The sequence below is a fragment of the Vanacampus margaritifer genome, chromosome 11 (assembly GCF_051991255.1).
Source record: "Vanacampus margaritifer isolate UIUO_Vmar chromosome 11, RoL_Vmar_1.0, whole genome shotgun sequence".
In the NCBI taxonomy this organism is placed as follows: domain Eukaryota; kingdom Metazoa; phylum Chordata; class Actinopteri; order Syngnathiformes; family Syngnathidae; genus Vanacampus; species Vanacampus margaritifer.
This window is the reverse complement of record NC_135442.1, coordinates 9,791,972-9,807,694: the sequence shown is the minus strand read 5'-3', so window position 1 is coordinate 9,807,694 and position 15,723 is coordinate 9,791,972. Positions and strand designations below refer to the sequence as shown.

The 15,723-nt window shown below is 39.2% G+C and overlaps 1 protein-coding gene across 1 annotated transcript in view; it reads right to left on the bottom strand.

The window, feature by feature from the left end:
- asic4a (acid-sensing (proton-gated) ion channel family member 4a) overlaps positions 1-15,723 on the bottom strand; it is a 186,075-nt gene that overhangs the window by 155,796 nt on the left and 14,556 nt on the right. The gene's annotated exons all lie outside the window — the stretch shown is intronic.

The following is a 15,723-nucleotide window of genomic DNA, read 5'->3' as shown; positions in this document are numbered from 1 at the left end:
ACAACACACAGGTCGAACACTCCACAGAGGAAATCCCACTCCTCTCACTTCTGTTTTCATCATGTTAATCAGTGGCAAATTACTCTCCCTCTTTCCCTGTGCTCACACAGAAAGGACTGGGACATGCAGCTATTAGGGGTCTCTTGTTAGTCAGTCAATAGAAGTCCGACAGTTCTATCAAGGTTGCTCCGAATTTCCTTGAACAAGTAGGGAGTCAAGCAAAACAAGAAAAACAAAGGACAAAGAAAATCCCAAATAATCCCCAGATTTTGGTTGAGTTTTGGCACATTTTTGCTTTAAGCACATATTCTGGCGGGTCGAGCACATTTTGTGGTTTTCTTTATATCCTCACGTACTCTGCGATTGAGCTATGAAATGGAATGAGAGTCAATTAGGAATCAAAAGGAGATATGGACTCTTTCTTCTTTGCATTTTCCATGCAGTCTGGATTTGCACTATTTTGTCTCACAGGTCAGTCTTGGTTCTACAACTCATCTGATTTAAGGGACACTCACAGTTGTTGATGAAGATAAAGTTATGCGTGTTAGTCATTTTCACCCATTTTATTTCATGTGACCAGCTATGTTGTTTCCTTGCGATCGTGTAATAATTGACGTTATGAGTAAGAATCAAATGTTTTATTCTTAAAACAGATTCTTATAAACCAAAGTGGTTTTTGAACTCCCCAGGCTACCAAGTAGCTCTGCCACTGATGTTGATTGGTTCAGTTGTCTATGTTGTAAATTGTTTAATTGGCTCCTCCCTGTAGATTGTGGATAAAATCATCATTAAATAGCATTGCACTGGCCCCAAAAGACCTGACATTCACCCTGTATAGCATTTGCTCAGTCTATTGTAGCCCTTCTTACATTAAAGAAAAGCTCAAACCCTAGTGAGGAGAAGCAGTATAGAAGATGGATGGCTGGTTAAAATAGTAAAAACTACTATGTGTGCCCCATTTCTGATCTTCAGACAACCTTGCAGGTGCATGCAAAATTTGTCACTTTGCAGGTTGTCACTCACAAGGCACAATACCTTTAAAACATGGCATCACACTAAGCATTCAACTGAGTTGAAGATAACAGCAAGGATGTTGTGACTTCCCTATCTGCGACAGTGTTCATATGTGAGCTTTAGATCTCAGCGTGTGTCCACCTTTGAGTCACGCTGCCAAACTGACAGCAAACTGCTACACGGCACAAGAGTCGCACGCTTTGAACAACCCACTCGGCGACTTGCTAAAGTTTCTTTTCTGACTTACAAACAACAGCGCTGCCGTCAATCTCGCAATCTTCCTCCTCTGCCAGCCGTCTTGAAAATATTTCTCATATCTCTTCAATTACCTTTGTAGTCAATCTGATCAAAGAAGAGAAAAATATGAGATTTTTTTTCATTCAAGCTTTCCAGAGATCAGAGAATTATTTTTCGTAATTTGTATCTCTATGCATACATCCATTTTCTACTGCTTATCCTTATCAGGAACACATGGAAGCTAACCTAGCTAGTCAAATGCAGCTAGGTCGCAAAAGATACCAAACCTAATCAGCTAACCTAGCTAGTACAATGTAGCTAGCTTGTAAAAGATACCAAACCTAATCAGCTAACCTAGCTAGTAAAATGTAGTCAGCTTGTAAAAGATAACAAACCTAATCAGCTAACCTAGCTAGTAAAATGTAGCCAGTTTGTAAAAGATACCAAACCTAATCAGCTAACCTAGCTCGTAAAATGTAGTGTAGTAAGATGAATACTTACTCTTCCGTGTTCATGATGTTGATTATCAAAACATACAATGAGATCAGTGAATTCAGGATTTTATTACACAAATTTGTGGACAAATGAGAATAGCCGCCACCCGCACCATCTTTGATTCTCAACTGTGCCCCCCAACCCCCTGCTCGTCCCTCTAATTCTTTGTCCTTGCAGAAGACCCTACCAGCTAGTCACATGGTACCTCCTTCTTTTCTTCCCGCTCGTAGTCACATGATGGAACACATATAATCAGATAAGGGTTGACGTTGTTTACAGAAGAGACTGAGAGACTCTGAGGAGCCGTCTTATAAACAAAGGGGTCTAATTTACACTTTCGCTTGCCCCCACCATATGTTCTCAGGAGAGAACAAAGAGAAAATCAACCGCCTCACATGATTTGAATTCTCACACAAAACTATGCTGAGTAAATCAAAGCAATTTTGTCCAATTCTAAATAGTTAAAACTAAATCAAAACAGTTATAATTAAATTGAAACAGAATATTTACTTCAGTAGCCAGCTTGTAAAATATACCAAACCTAGTCAGCTAATCTAGCTAGTAAAATGTAGCCAGCTTGTAAAAGATACCAAACCTAATCATGTCCATCTACATATAGTGGCAGCTTGTTCAGGACTATTGAAGGCGATGGACTATATGGGTGAAAACGTGTCAGTGATATAGTGAAGGGTACAGTCAGAATAACTTAATAATACCATAACGTGACTACAGTGGTCACACTTTAAACACTTTCTCTGGATTGGATGAGAGCAAATAGTCTTTTTCCACCTGATTAGGCTATACAATTTGAAACTGTTCATGGCAAGCCAAACAAATAATAGTATGGTCTGAATGGTTGATCTGGACAAAGTTTAAATGACAGTGGCACTGGCAGTGCTGATTAGCAGATTAGTGCGTTGGTCGTGAGGGCTGACAAGCCACAGGAGAGAACCGGAAAATATGTTGAGGCAAACAGACACATGCAGAGTAAAGGAAGAAGTGAAGCAAACAGGAAACTAAAGGGAGGAGAGAACAGCGAAAAATGATGTGGGCTGATGGAACAAGTGCAGCCTTTCATGATGAGTGCTATATTTTGCCGCAAGTAAGAAGGATAGTGACTAATGTTCCCCCCCACCAATTTTTCATACTCGGGATAGAAATGCTTCAAAGCATTTTATTTTGGGTATTATCTGTTCATGTACATGGTCTCTCAAGTCAAAGCAAAAAAATATATGGCTCTGAAAGTCACGTCACTTGTATCCTAAGGCACCATTGTATATTTACAGTACACTAGTTCAAAAGTTTGGGGGCGCTGAGAAATGCCACTATTTTGAAAGAAAACGTTTTTTTTGCTTTTCAATGAAGATACCATTAATTACCAGTACATTGTAACATATTGTACCACATTGTGAACTGGCTTCAAAACACACCCCCTATGCAGATTTGTTGAGGTTGATTTATTACTCATTTTGTTTGTTTTGCTCTCATTTGTTGTGTTCAACTTTGCATGGTGGAATGAAGAATCTTTGCCCGGTTTAAGGATAAATGCCCATTTATACACCCTTGACTAATGCAATAGCAGGAGTTACGATGATAGATTAGGGCAATTGCAGCCAACAGCATGGAAGCTCCAATACGATTGCAAGACATGAATAGCTTGTGATTAATGGAAAGAAAAAGTAATGCATTTGTCAGTAATAAATAAGATATTTAGATTGCTAATGGACTTTGGTCAAGCTTCTGGTCATCACATTTTTCCTAACAATATTTGTAATTAGGGACCCGTATTATAGGAGCCCATCTCGTCTGTCAAAAAGGTCAGCAGATGTGACTATGAGGCTATTTCCAAGCACACAAGAGGCTCAACTGCTTTCTTTTTTCTGCTGGCAGCAAAATAGCAGCTTACGCTCGGCTCCGTGTGACCTCACTCGTGTATCTGCCACTGCACCGAGTATGCTTTATTAAACATGCGTTTTTTTTCCACGCCAGACTCTATGTGATCACTGTGTATACTATTTATCTACATTACAGCCTGCTGCTGAAGCGGTGACCACCGCTATTTGACTCGCGCTTATCGCTGGCGCCTCAGTCATGCCTTCATCTTCATTTACATAAACAACATGGTATCCACTTTAACACAACCTCTACCCGTTCCTTTCATTTTTTATAGCGCTTGTCCTCGTTAGAGCCTGGCAGCTGTAACACACAGGTGGGTACTAATGTGCTGCATTTACTATGTGTATTTAAGTAATTTTGAAGTACATTTTGGAGTATTTTTGGGCTAAATTATACTTGCCGGAGTGGTTTAAATTCAACATTGTTGTTACTTTTACTTGAGTATTTTTGTGTAAAAGAAACTGGACTTTTACTCGATTACATTGAGCTAGATTTTACACACTACTTTTACTAGCCGTGTCCCTCACTCCATCCCAGGCAAAAAAAAAAAAAGTTCAATTATTTCTCACACAGAATTATTTTGCAACCCTTTCGCTATCCCTTGTTGAGCTCGGTTCTACAGCCTATCCAGGACTCAAGTGAATAACTCAAAGTGGCTGATGTATCTGGATGAGACCCTGTCTGCCCTCCCGTCGCCATAGCAGCAGTAATGATGGCAGCAGCGCCGGATATAGTGCTCGCCATTCAGACGGCCATCCATAAAATCACGGCTCGTGTCTTTCGGCGTGAATTAGTGTCCATCCTCTTGAATTACACAGCCGACCTGTGCCTTATCTGCAATTATCAAAACACGGCGACCACAGCCTCATATAAACAACACAATGTAATGGGCCTGTCATGGGATAGGAGTGGAATCCAATAGCAGATTATCAACCACTCAAGGCGTGTGCGCCACTGCTGCAACGGTCATGTTGACAAGATCAGAAAAGTCCATGTATCCGCTCCATTGACATTTTTATACCAGTAATTAACTTTCAACTAGCACTCAAATAGATCTCAATCTTGTGATATTTTGACACTTTATATACTTTCTTACTTAAAACTAACTCTGTGCACACTGTCTATAAACATACTTCGGACTTTATACCCGTAGATAGCAAAGCGGTGCTTGAGCATAAAAACTGACATATCCTGAGTTTCATCAGGACATAACACACGGATGTATTTTGCACAGAACACAAATCTTTTTCTTGTTTCGCCATGTCAAGGATCATCAGCACGCCTCTCGTGCATGGCCTTTAAGAGAAATGAGAGGAGCCGCTTCGAATTGCGTTGAGTCGGCTGTTTTCACACGCACAATGATGCAAAACAGAGAATATATCAAAACTTGGTCTAGCCTGCCCCTGCGCCGATTTAGACCACGCCTCGCCTTTGATCGGCAAGCACAGGTGCATCTCAATAAATTGCAATTCAGTACAAAAGTTCATAAAAACAAAACAAAACAGTGGAACACATTCAGAAGGCCAATTCTTACATTAAAATAATTGTGATTGAGTTTTTTTTTTTGTGTATACTGTAATTAAAATTTGGGAAATGTTATTGTTGTAATCTATGAGCGTCAAAAGGCTAATCATAATAATAATAATAATTAAAATATATATATATATATATCACAATGTATGCAGTGAACCTTTATGAAATTAAGCTTCCCATTATTATTATTTACATTTGTAACATATTTTGTTACATTTGTTATGTACATTGTGTTGAGTAAAAGTTTAGCAACGGCTTTGAATGTTTAAGTAGCTTGGAGGTTGCTTCCCACACATTTAAACTTGAATGAATGGTGAATGTATTGTGCAATTTTCTAGTTCAAACACAAGGAAAGGGAAGGTCGAATGTCTTAATAATAGGCCGTATTCTTTATCAGTTTAACATTCGGAGCATGCTTCCGCACAGGGAAGAGAAGAGCTCAGAAGGTTTTGTTTGGCTTGAAGAAAGAAGCGGATCTTCTATTAGTATGTATGTAGATATTTAATAATCTAAATGTTGAGATTGCTCTATAATAATTAGGGACAGGACGGTTCAGTAGCTTTAATAATATTTTCCAAATCAATGTTTGATGGTTATAAATGAAGCTTGCAGTGAAGCAGACAATAAGTCATGCAAACCTCATTAGTCTTTCCCTTTGCGAGTGTGCGTCGGAGTAGTTATTGCGATTAACTACAATACAGATTGTGTGATTATAGCTAATTAAATTCAAGTTCACTGTGGTCATTGAAATTGATTTCGAAGTACTGAGCAATATTCTCGCTAACGATTTGGTATGCCAGACGTTACCTTAATTGCGTGACAAACTGGAATTGATCAGAAGATAAGCTAATGTGTAGCCACAGTGTTGTGTTTAGTATTTTTGAGGCGCTGCCCAGGGTGTAGTCTGCCTTTTGTTCAAAGTCAGCTGAGATAGAACCCATGAACAGGATAAGTGGTAAAGAAAATGGACGGATGGATTGTTGAGTGCCTTTTGAGTGGTGGGTAGCTAGCTAACTCGACAGATAGATGGATAGAACAAGAGGTCAGTCAAAATGGGCGTTTAAAATGTTTGTGTCTATCCTGCATGTAAGAAATGTATTTCACTACAGAGAGCAATCTTTAACATCACATTTTCTTTTTCCAGAGAGAGACTTGGCCACAAAATGACAGCTGTGTGGCCGAATGTTTTTCAAACAATCGATAGAAAACTTGTAAATAATGCCACTCACCACTTTGGATTTGGAAGAATTTTGATGGACATTTGGCATGTATAATGGAATGGGATTGCTGATGTTTACAGTACAGAATGTTGTAAATCCTGACATCTTTTCAATGTCTGTTTCTGTTCTTTCTGACTCAACCATGGTTATGTTGTTTTAGGATTGCCACACTTTGCCAGTATGTGACATGTGGAACTATCACTGACCTACATTTAGTGCAATTCATATTTGTAACTTTCTATAGTGAGAGAGCATAACTGTTTCTCTAAAAGGGTGTAAGTAAATTAAATACTCTATGACTGTATAGTGTAAACTCCTTTGAAATAACTCCTGCCTATTTACAGTATCTTCATTTCTCCCTTATTTAATATATTTATGAATTTTTTGTTCATTTTGGTGTTTTTTTAACATCCTTGAAATTTTGTTTGATACGTAACAAATAAAATATAGAGCGAAAATGGATTAATGGAAATGAAGATGAGAATAATAAATAAACAAAATAGTAATTTAAATGTATGCAAATATAACAATATAGTTCTGAACTGTTTCAGTTTTGCATGTTGCCCTTCTCCAACACAGCTGATATATGATCAGCTCATCAGCGAGCTCTGCATAAGCCTGGTAACGATCCTGTTGATTGGAATCAGCTTGTGTTGGAAGTGAGAAACCTCCAAAACCTGCAGGACTCCGGATGAAAAATGTATAAAGAAATATCTTGATATTATGGAATGCATTGTATACAGATGGAAGTACAAAATCATGCATTCAATATCGACCTAATATACTTTCATCCATATTTTTATACCACTTATCCTGTTTAGGGAACTGGGGGCTATCTCAAGTGACTTCACCCTGGACTGGTTGCTAGTCAATTGGTAGTCAAATCAAGCCACATGACAACCAGTCATCGAAGGAGCTCAAATAGTAAGTCAAGGTATCACGTCATATATAGGAAATTACTCTGAAGTTGTCCAAGTAATGAAAAAGTAACGGTTTTCTTCTTATGGTCTTTTCTGGAGGCACAGATTTTGAATAGTGTCATAACAATGACCATATTTGGCCAATCTGTCTGCGTTTTCTTCTTAATGGTGACATACAAGTATAATTAATTGTCTAGCTAGGTGTGAGTCATTGTGTTTATTGTTGTTATGAATGATGATTTCTTTGTAGCTTCCTTTTACGTCTCTTTTTCAGCAAGTCAGATTTTCTGGATATTTTTTTTTTTCAACAGAAGCACAAAAGGTGATAGTAGTACTGTATATTTATGAGTTCAAGCATTTATATAAAGATCAAATTATCCACGAAAAGAATACAAGTGAAAAAACACATGCCCCTTTAAAGGATTAAAGCATCAAACTATTTGTGTACCAGGCTGCCACTTCCTCTTCATGTTGGTCACCAAACTGGGAAATGGATGTCATTCCACTCCTTATGACATCTCAACACTATGACAACACATAACCCGGTAAGGTGCGAGCAGTAAAACAAACCTTTATACCGTACGTCAGGATACTGGCGACCTGATGTTTTCCCGTGAAATATCGGCATTGTTGGTAAACGTTAAAATATCTATGTGCACTGAAGCTCTCATATTGACAGGTGTAAAGGAATGCCTCATATGACCGAGGAGCAGACAAAGGCTGCTATTGAACGAGGTAGGATGAAAACAGGCTGGAAAGCATCGCCATCTGACTACTAAACACCGCCTTCCATTTTTTATGTCTAACTGTCTCGCTGATCAGAGGCTTACACACACACACACACACACACACACACACACACACACACACACACACACACACACACACACACACACACACACACACACACACACTCCAATACAAAAGCAGAGCTAAACACACACGATGCGCACAGGCGGGGGTTGCAGATGGGCCATGTCACACAGCCTTGCCCTACAAACAAGCTCAGGAGGGCAACATGATGCCAAAACAGCTCATTAAACACTATTAGCCCGTCATTTCCTCTAAGTGAGCACTTTCTCGATGCCTCTGGTTAGGGAAAAAAGCATCAGGGTCAGGCCCAAAGAGAAGAGGGGCCACTCACCAATCTAATGACGCTCATGGGAATGGCACAGAGGATAATGTGTTGCCAACCATCACACACCCAAAAACTATAATTAGGGCTGGGTAACAGCGATGCAAATTGCAGAAGCTTTTTTGACAGCTTTTGGCCAAACTGATAACCATGTTCCGTCATAGCCGTAACATTATATTTGCAGGCCAACTGGAGTTCATGAGCAGTGGTAATTATTAGTCAGAAGCCAGGGGACGCTTAGATGATATCTTAATATTAGTATAAGGCTAAAGATTTTTAGAGTTTGAAAAGTCTCTTCAGACTAAACTGATGAGTACCATCAAGTATGTAAAGTTCTGGCGGGAACTTTCACCTGTTCTTGTATCTTTTATTTTTATTTTTTTTATTCTTCTTCTTTTGTTTTTGTTTTTTTGTTTTTTTTCCCTGGAGAGCTCAGTATTGTTCATTCGGTAATTTTACCGATTTGACATGTCATCATCATTGCTCTCCTCTTTTTATTATTATTATTATTTACAATTTTTTTGTCTGCCTGTTCTTGTATCTTAATGCTTGCGATATTATACAAACCCAATTCCCAAAAAGTTGGGACACTATACAAATTGGGAAGAAAAGCTGAATGCAATTATGAGGAAGTGCTAAATTTCAATATGTCATGTTTATTTTCAGTCTTGTTTAGTCCCTGTCATGTTTAGCCTCTGTTTTCCTTGTGTGTTCCCCTTATGTCATTTCCTGTTTTATTGTGAAAAGTCTGACTCCTCTTGTTTCAGGTCACTTGCCCTTCCTTGTGTGGTGTCTGTGTCAACCCTGATCCCTGATTGTGTCCACCTTTCCCCATTACCCTCATGTGTCATCCAATCAGTGCCCTCAGCCAGGTGTGTCTTGTTATGTCATTAGTGTTGGTGTATTTAGTCGGTTGTCTCCCCCCTGTCTGTGTCGGTTCATTGTTGCCACTGTCGTAAGTCTTTCGCCACGTCACGCTGACCTCTTTGCCTTATTAAGATCCATGTCATGTTGTTAGTCTCGCCTTAGTTGTTTTGTCATGTTTAGCTTCAGGTTTTGTTAGTTCAGTTTATTTTGTATTTTGAAGTTAGCTTTTTTTGATTAGAAATTAAAACCTCTTTTTGGACTGCACCTCTGCCTCCTGGCTGTGCCTTCCCGCATCTGGGTCCTAAAGCCCCCACCTTACTGACACAATATTTTGTTCAGAATAGAACATAGATGACAGGTCAAAAGTTTAAACTGGGAACATTTATTATTTTAAGGGAAAAATATGTTGATTGTAAATTTCATGGTGCCTACAAATCTCCAAAAAAGTTGGAATAAGAGGCTGGAAAAGTCAATTGCACTTCTAAAAAAAAAACAGCTGGAAGATCAGTTACCGCTAATAAGGTCCATTGGGAACCTGATTGGAGTATAAAAAGAGCTTCTGGGAGTGGCAGTGTCTCTCAGAAGCGAAGATGGGTAGAGAATCACCAATTCCTCCAATGTTGCGCAGAAAGATAGTGGAGAAATATCAGAAAGGTGTTTACCAGCAAAAAAAATTGCAAAAAGGTTGAAGTCATCATCTTCTACAGTGCATAACATCATCCAAAGATTCAGAGAATCTGGAACAATCTCTGTGTCTAAGGGTCAAGGCCGAAAAATCCTACTGGATGCCGGTGATCTTTCGGGCCCTTAAACGTCACCGCAACGCAAACAGGAATGCTTACTGTAAGGGAAATCACAGAAAGGGCTCAGCAGTACTTCCAGAAAACATTGTGGGTGAACACAAAGTTGCCAGATGAAACTCGACAGTACAAAGAAGAAGCCATTTCTAAAGCAGACCAAGAAGCGCAGGCGTTTCTCTGGGCCAGGGGGGTGATTTAAAATGGAGTGTTGTTTTGTGGTCAGACGAATCACAATTTGAAGTTCTTTGTGGAAAACTGGGGCGCTATATTATACTGACTAAAGAGGACAAGGACAACCCAAGTTGTTATCAGCACTCCACATCTGGAAAGGCATCGTCAATGCAGAAAGGTATATTCAGATTCGAGACAAAAACGACAAAAACTTCACTTTCAGAGAAAATCTTGCATTTCTCAACACGATAATGCCAGACTACATGCAGCACCAATTACAACATCATGGCTGGCTAGGAAAAGGTTCCAGGTATTGAAATGGCCAGTCTGCAGTTCACTTTTTTCACTTCTAGAGCGCATTTGGCGCATCGTAAAGGGGAAGGTGCAACAAAGAAAGCCCAAGATAGTTAGAGACGCGTGTTAGACAAGAATGAGACAGCATTCCTATTTTTAAACTTGAGAAATTTGTCTCCTCCATCCCCAGACGTTTGCAGAGTGTTGTAAGAAGAGGGGATGCCTCACAGTGGTGATTTGTTGACACTATGGAATTTAAAATCAACATATTTTTCCCTTAAAATGATACATTTTCTCAGTTTAAACTTTTGAACTGTTCTCTATGTTCTATTCTGAATCAAATATTAAAATTTGGCACTTCCACATAATTATATTCAGTTTTTATTCACAATTTGTATAGTGTCCCAACTTTTATGGAATTGGGTTTGTACTAACAGTAATGACCAGAAGACTGCATGTTCTCAGTTGAATTATTTACCGAATGCCAGTACACAGCTGTGGAACCCGCTTCTCTTGGTACGCGGAAGAAGGTCTAATCTATTCAAAATAGTCTCTACTCTTATACTGTCTTGGCCGCCCACCTCGCCCATGTGAAAATGTGTTCGCCAGAGTGCAGATAGACAGAAAAGGCGCCAAGCCAGGACAGGTCACAGCGACAAAACGTCTTAGCTCACGTCACCTACTGTATCTAATTATTAAGAGGCCTAATCCAACAAGTAGGAAAAAGATATTTCTACCACCGGGGTGGGAGGGAACACAGCCGACTGCCGGCCAATTGAAGCGTCTCCCAGCCCATTCCCTTTATATTAAACACAGTAAAAAAAAAAAAAGAAAAAATGGATGGGCATTTGGAGAATGCCTTCCACTCCCGATCGTGTCTCCGTCTGTGACAAATTCCCAAACACGGTAAATTAGATTTACAGCGGCACAAAAAAGAAGATACACTTATTTTTAGGGTCACCTGTCTACGAAAAAAAGGCCCTTTATGTTTTTGAGAAAGGGTATCTAATAAAATAACGAGGTATGGCAAAATTGTCCCTCTTTTGAAGTCTTTGTGGTTGAATGTTGATGTCACCTTGACCTACAGAATAAAATGGCAGCAATCAGCATTTCTTGTCTCGTAGCTGGCTGAACGCTTGATAAATCAATGAGACTCCACAGAGCCAGACCACAAACCAAACAGAGAGACTAAATAGATGATTAATATGGCTCAAGATTTGGATAAAGGGCAGTTTGGTCAAGGTATGGACAAGTTTGAAGCAATTGATAGGAGACACCTGAGCTCATCTACGTAATTTGAGTTGCTATGGGAACATGCTGAGCGGGAGACGTTGAAGCACTACAAACGTATTGCATGATGAGGCATGGATTTTCTAAAACTAGCCTCCATAACCAAAATCAAATTTCCGAACCTCTTTGTCACGGTTATCTAAAGCCTAGTTCTGTATTTTTTTTTAATTTTTTTTTATGTAGGCACATGACACACATGAAGAATGGAAAAGTCCATTGGTGTGGCAATCAAAATTTATCATATTGGACTGAGCATTTGATTGCATTTTTTAAGTGAATGAAGAATAAAATGATAATAATTTCTTTAAATCCAACAAAACTTTATTAACTCTTTGACTGCCAAAAACGTTAAATAACGTTTAGTAAAATCCTACGGAGGAGTGCCAAAGACGTTAAAAAACTAACCATTTTCTATTGTTGATTACTGAAAAACGGAATAATAATAATAACTTTTTCTTTCTGATGAAAGATGAGAGTCCAATCTTTCATTTGGTAGTATGTGTGTTTCCATTGTCCAAACACAACATTTTCTGTGGACCTTGAAAGATCAGTCAAAATGTTTAAATCGGCTGGCACTGGCGACATCCCGTTTCTGAAAACGTCTGGCAGTCAAAGAGTTAACTCATTAACTGCCATTAACGGCTATAAACGTCAAAAATTCATTTGAATTATTTCTATTAGTTTAGCTTCCCCCCCACACTTTTTTTTAACAATAGTATGAAAACCAAGAATTTTTTATTGTACATTTAGAACAGACATAAAATTTGTGATTAATCGTGAGTTAACTAGTGAAGTCATGCGATTAATTACGATTAAAAAAATCAGGTGTCTCATCTCACGACCAAGAAATCTTGCATGATCGAACATGACGTGATATTGTCCTCCAAGTGACCTGAGAATAGTGATGGCAAAACGAGGCTTTCTGAAGCTCGGAACCTTTTCTTGAACCACTGTGTCATTAAATGGTTCACTACCCGGTCAACCCGAAGCTTTATTTAGTACCCTTGGGTAACCTCTAGTGTTAGTAGGAATAATTGTGCATTTGTGACTCGGCAATGCAACCGTGTTTTATGAATTTGTATTTTGTACCCCATTGCAGAAATTACACCCATGAAGCAACACTTCAAAATAAAATAAGTGCAATGAATGCTTGAGTAACTCAAGTTTTTATTTATAGGAACAGCATTTTCTGCACAGAAGGGCCCAGTCAAGTTATTTTTTTTTAAACAACTTCCCCGGCCTTAGAAAACACCATGAACCGAGCGTGATTGGATGACATCACCACTGTCAGCGCGATCTCTGACTTAGTTGTCCTATTAATTTAACAAGTGGCAATTAATTGGTTTCAGTAGCGCTGCAAAGATGATGCACAATATCAACACAAATCATAATATGCGCAAGCATGTCGCATTAAAAGCTCAATGAACACAGAACGTGATCGTATTTCACCTTATTTGGTGGCACGAAATAGAAATGCTCCCGCACTTGAGAACGCTTCCTGGATGGCTCCATCAGTCAAAAAGTCCAAAACTCAGAATGTCAAACAACAAGCGACGGCTAATTGTAACAACGCGTACAATACATGTAGAACACGGAAATGATGCCGCTGCAGCGTTTCAGCCAGTTGAAATGAGTCTCACGCCAAAGTTTCAAGGCTGCGCCTGTCAAACCAAAACAGTCAGCTGACTCGTTTGGAACGAAGCAGCAAAGTGGTTCGAACGTCATCGGTGACGTCAACTGAAGCTAGCTCCGGCCCACCGCTTCTCTACAAGCCGGTCATCGGGTTTGAAGCGTGCTTCGGAGTTTCAGTGTTAAAGCTAACATCACTACCTGTGAAGACTGTCGGAAAAAACACAAAGATGACGATGCTGTGCTAGCTCTTTTGGTATCTTGCCATTTTCTTGTGGTAAAAGACTTTGAGGCTTATTTGGTCTTCAGTTGCTCGCTATTGCCCAAATTAAACGTAAATCTTGAATATGCGGAAACATACACAATTGTCCGCCCTGATCATTTTTCCGATCAGATCTTAGAGAGGGAAGATCTTTAGAGTCCCTGGAGAACCCACGGGGTCAAATTTGGCCCCTATAAATTCTGCTACTCAAATAACAAAGACCTTTTTTTTATTTTTATTTTTTTACAAATTTAACTTCAAAAGTCCAGAGTGCCACTTCTGACCCCTGCATGGCGCCATCTAGTGGATGAATATTGCACTTACATGAGCCAGAGTGGTGGTGACAAGATGGCTGGCAACATGCTGTTTTGTTGAGCTGGAAATCAATCCAAACAAAACCATCTTCTCAGCAAACCATCAGATGGTAAAATTGTGGTTTTTTTTGTTACTCTATTTCATATCATGTTGCAGAATGCCTAGGAGTATGTTTTATATATATATATTTTTTTATAAATTAGCAACTCTGAGCTAGTTCAAAAGAAAGGGTTAAAATTGAAAAAACATATTTTGGTGTTCAGTGAACTTATAGCAGTCATTTAATGTATAATTCATAATTTTCCAAAGAAGAAAACGGTTCTTGGGTTCTCCAGGGTTAAATAACAGGCCTTTGCTGACTTTGGGTGGACGGGGGGAATCGGGCGCAATATTAGCCAGATTATGTTTAAGATTATACGTCAACAGCCTCCGTTGAGCCCTGGAGCCAATACCTTGCATACGACATGTATGTAGACTAAACTAAGGCACCACAGGTGAGTCTGAATTTAAGAGCTGTCTAGTTTTACACCCTGCCACCTTCTTCTCGTGATACTAAGGAATAAAGCATCCATTGATCGATTTTTACATGTCATTTATTAGGGTTACGGGTGAGCTGGACACTTTCCCAAATGATTCTGGGCAAGAGGCAGGATGGGTTACCACACAATCTCAGGACACGTATAGACAAACAACCCTTCACACTCACATTTATGGACAATTCACCGTCTTTAAAAAGCCTAACATGCATGAACTGGGAAAACTTTACAAACGCCGCAGAGAGAGAACCAACAGAATACGGTCAGGACCACACAAACGTTTTTTTCCTGTTCTCAATACTTCTAAAATATGTCTGTCTGACATTAAAATGATCTGACCAGGCACTTAGTCAAGATTGACATTAACACTGACGATCCCGCCTTTTGAAGATGAAGTCTCCGTGATACACAGCCATCGGAGCGAGAGAGGACTTTTAATTAAAGACCCGAACGTCGGCGCTGTCGATAAAGTCTTCCGAGTTAATGCACTGCCAGTTGATACCATGGATGTGGAGAGATTGGGGGAGTTATTTACACCACAGAAGCAGAGTAAATCTGCTTTGATGCTTCGTGATCTCTAACCAAATAAAAGGTTGTAAATAAATACCACGGACCAATCCACCCTTGTCAAGGAAGATGTCTCCTGGATAGTATTCGCTTAGCTTGTACGCGACAATATACAAACTACACTATAATATGTATGCAAATGCTTCCTCTTTTCATATATATATCTTCAACATACAACCACAAACTGTTCAAAGCATTGCAAAAACCTTCAACCTCAATACATTGGATAGCCATCAAAAATGTTTTCACCTAAAAAAGGTAAATTGTGTCATTCCATACATTATTATTTTTCATTCATTCGAAGCATCATTTTTCATACAGCTTTTGAAATGGAACTCATTAGATTGTGTGTGAGTAGACATTACTTTTGTCCGTTGTATGGGACCACCGGCCCAAGTGAATATGAATAGAAATTCTACAGTATAATACTGCCATTAAAACGAGATTTTCTTGCTTTCATGTCTTGTTCCTATCACGCTCACTAAAATACTTCCAAGTGATGCTCCTTTCAAATTGTGTATCTTTTATACTGGGAGAAAAAG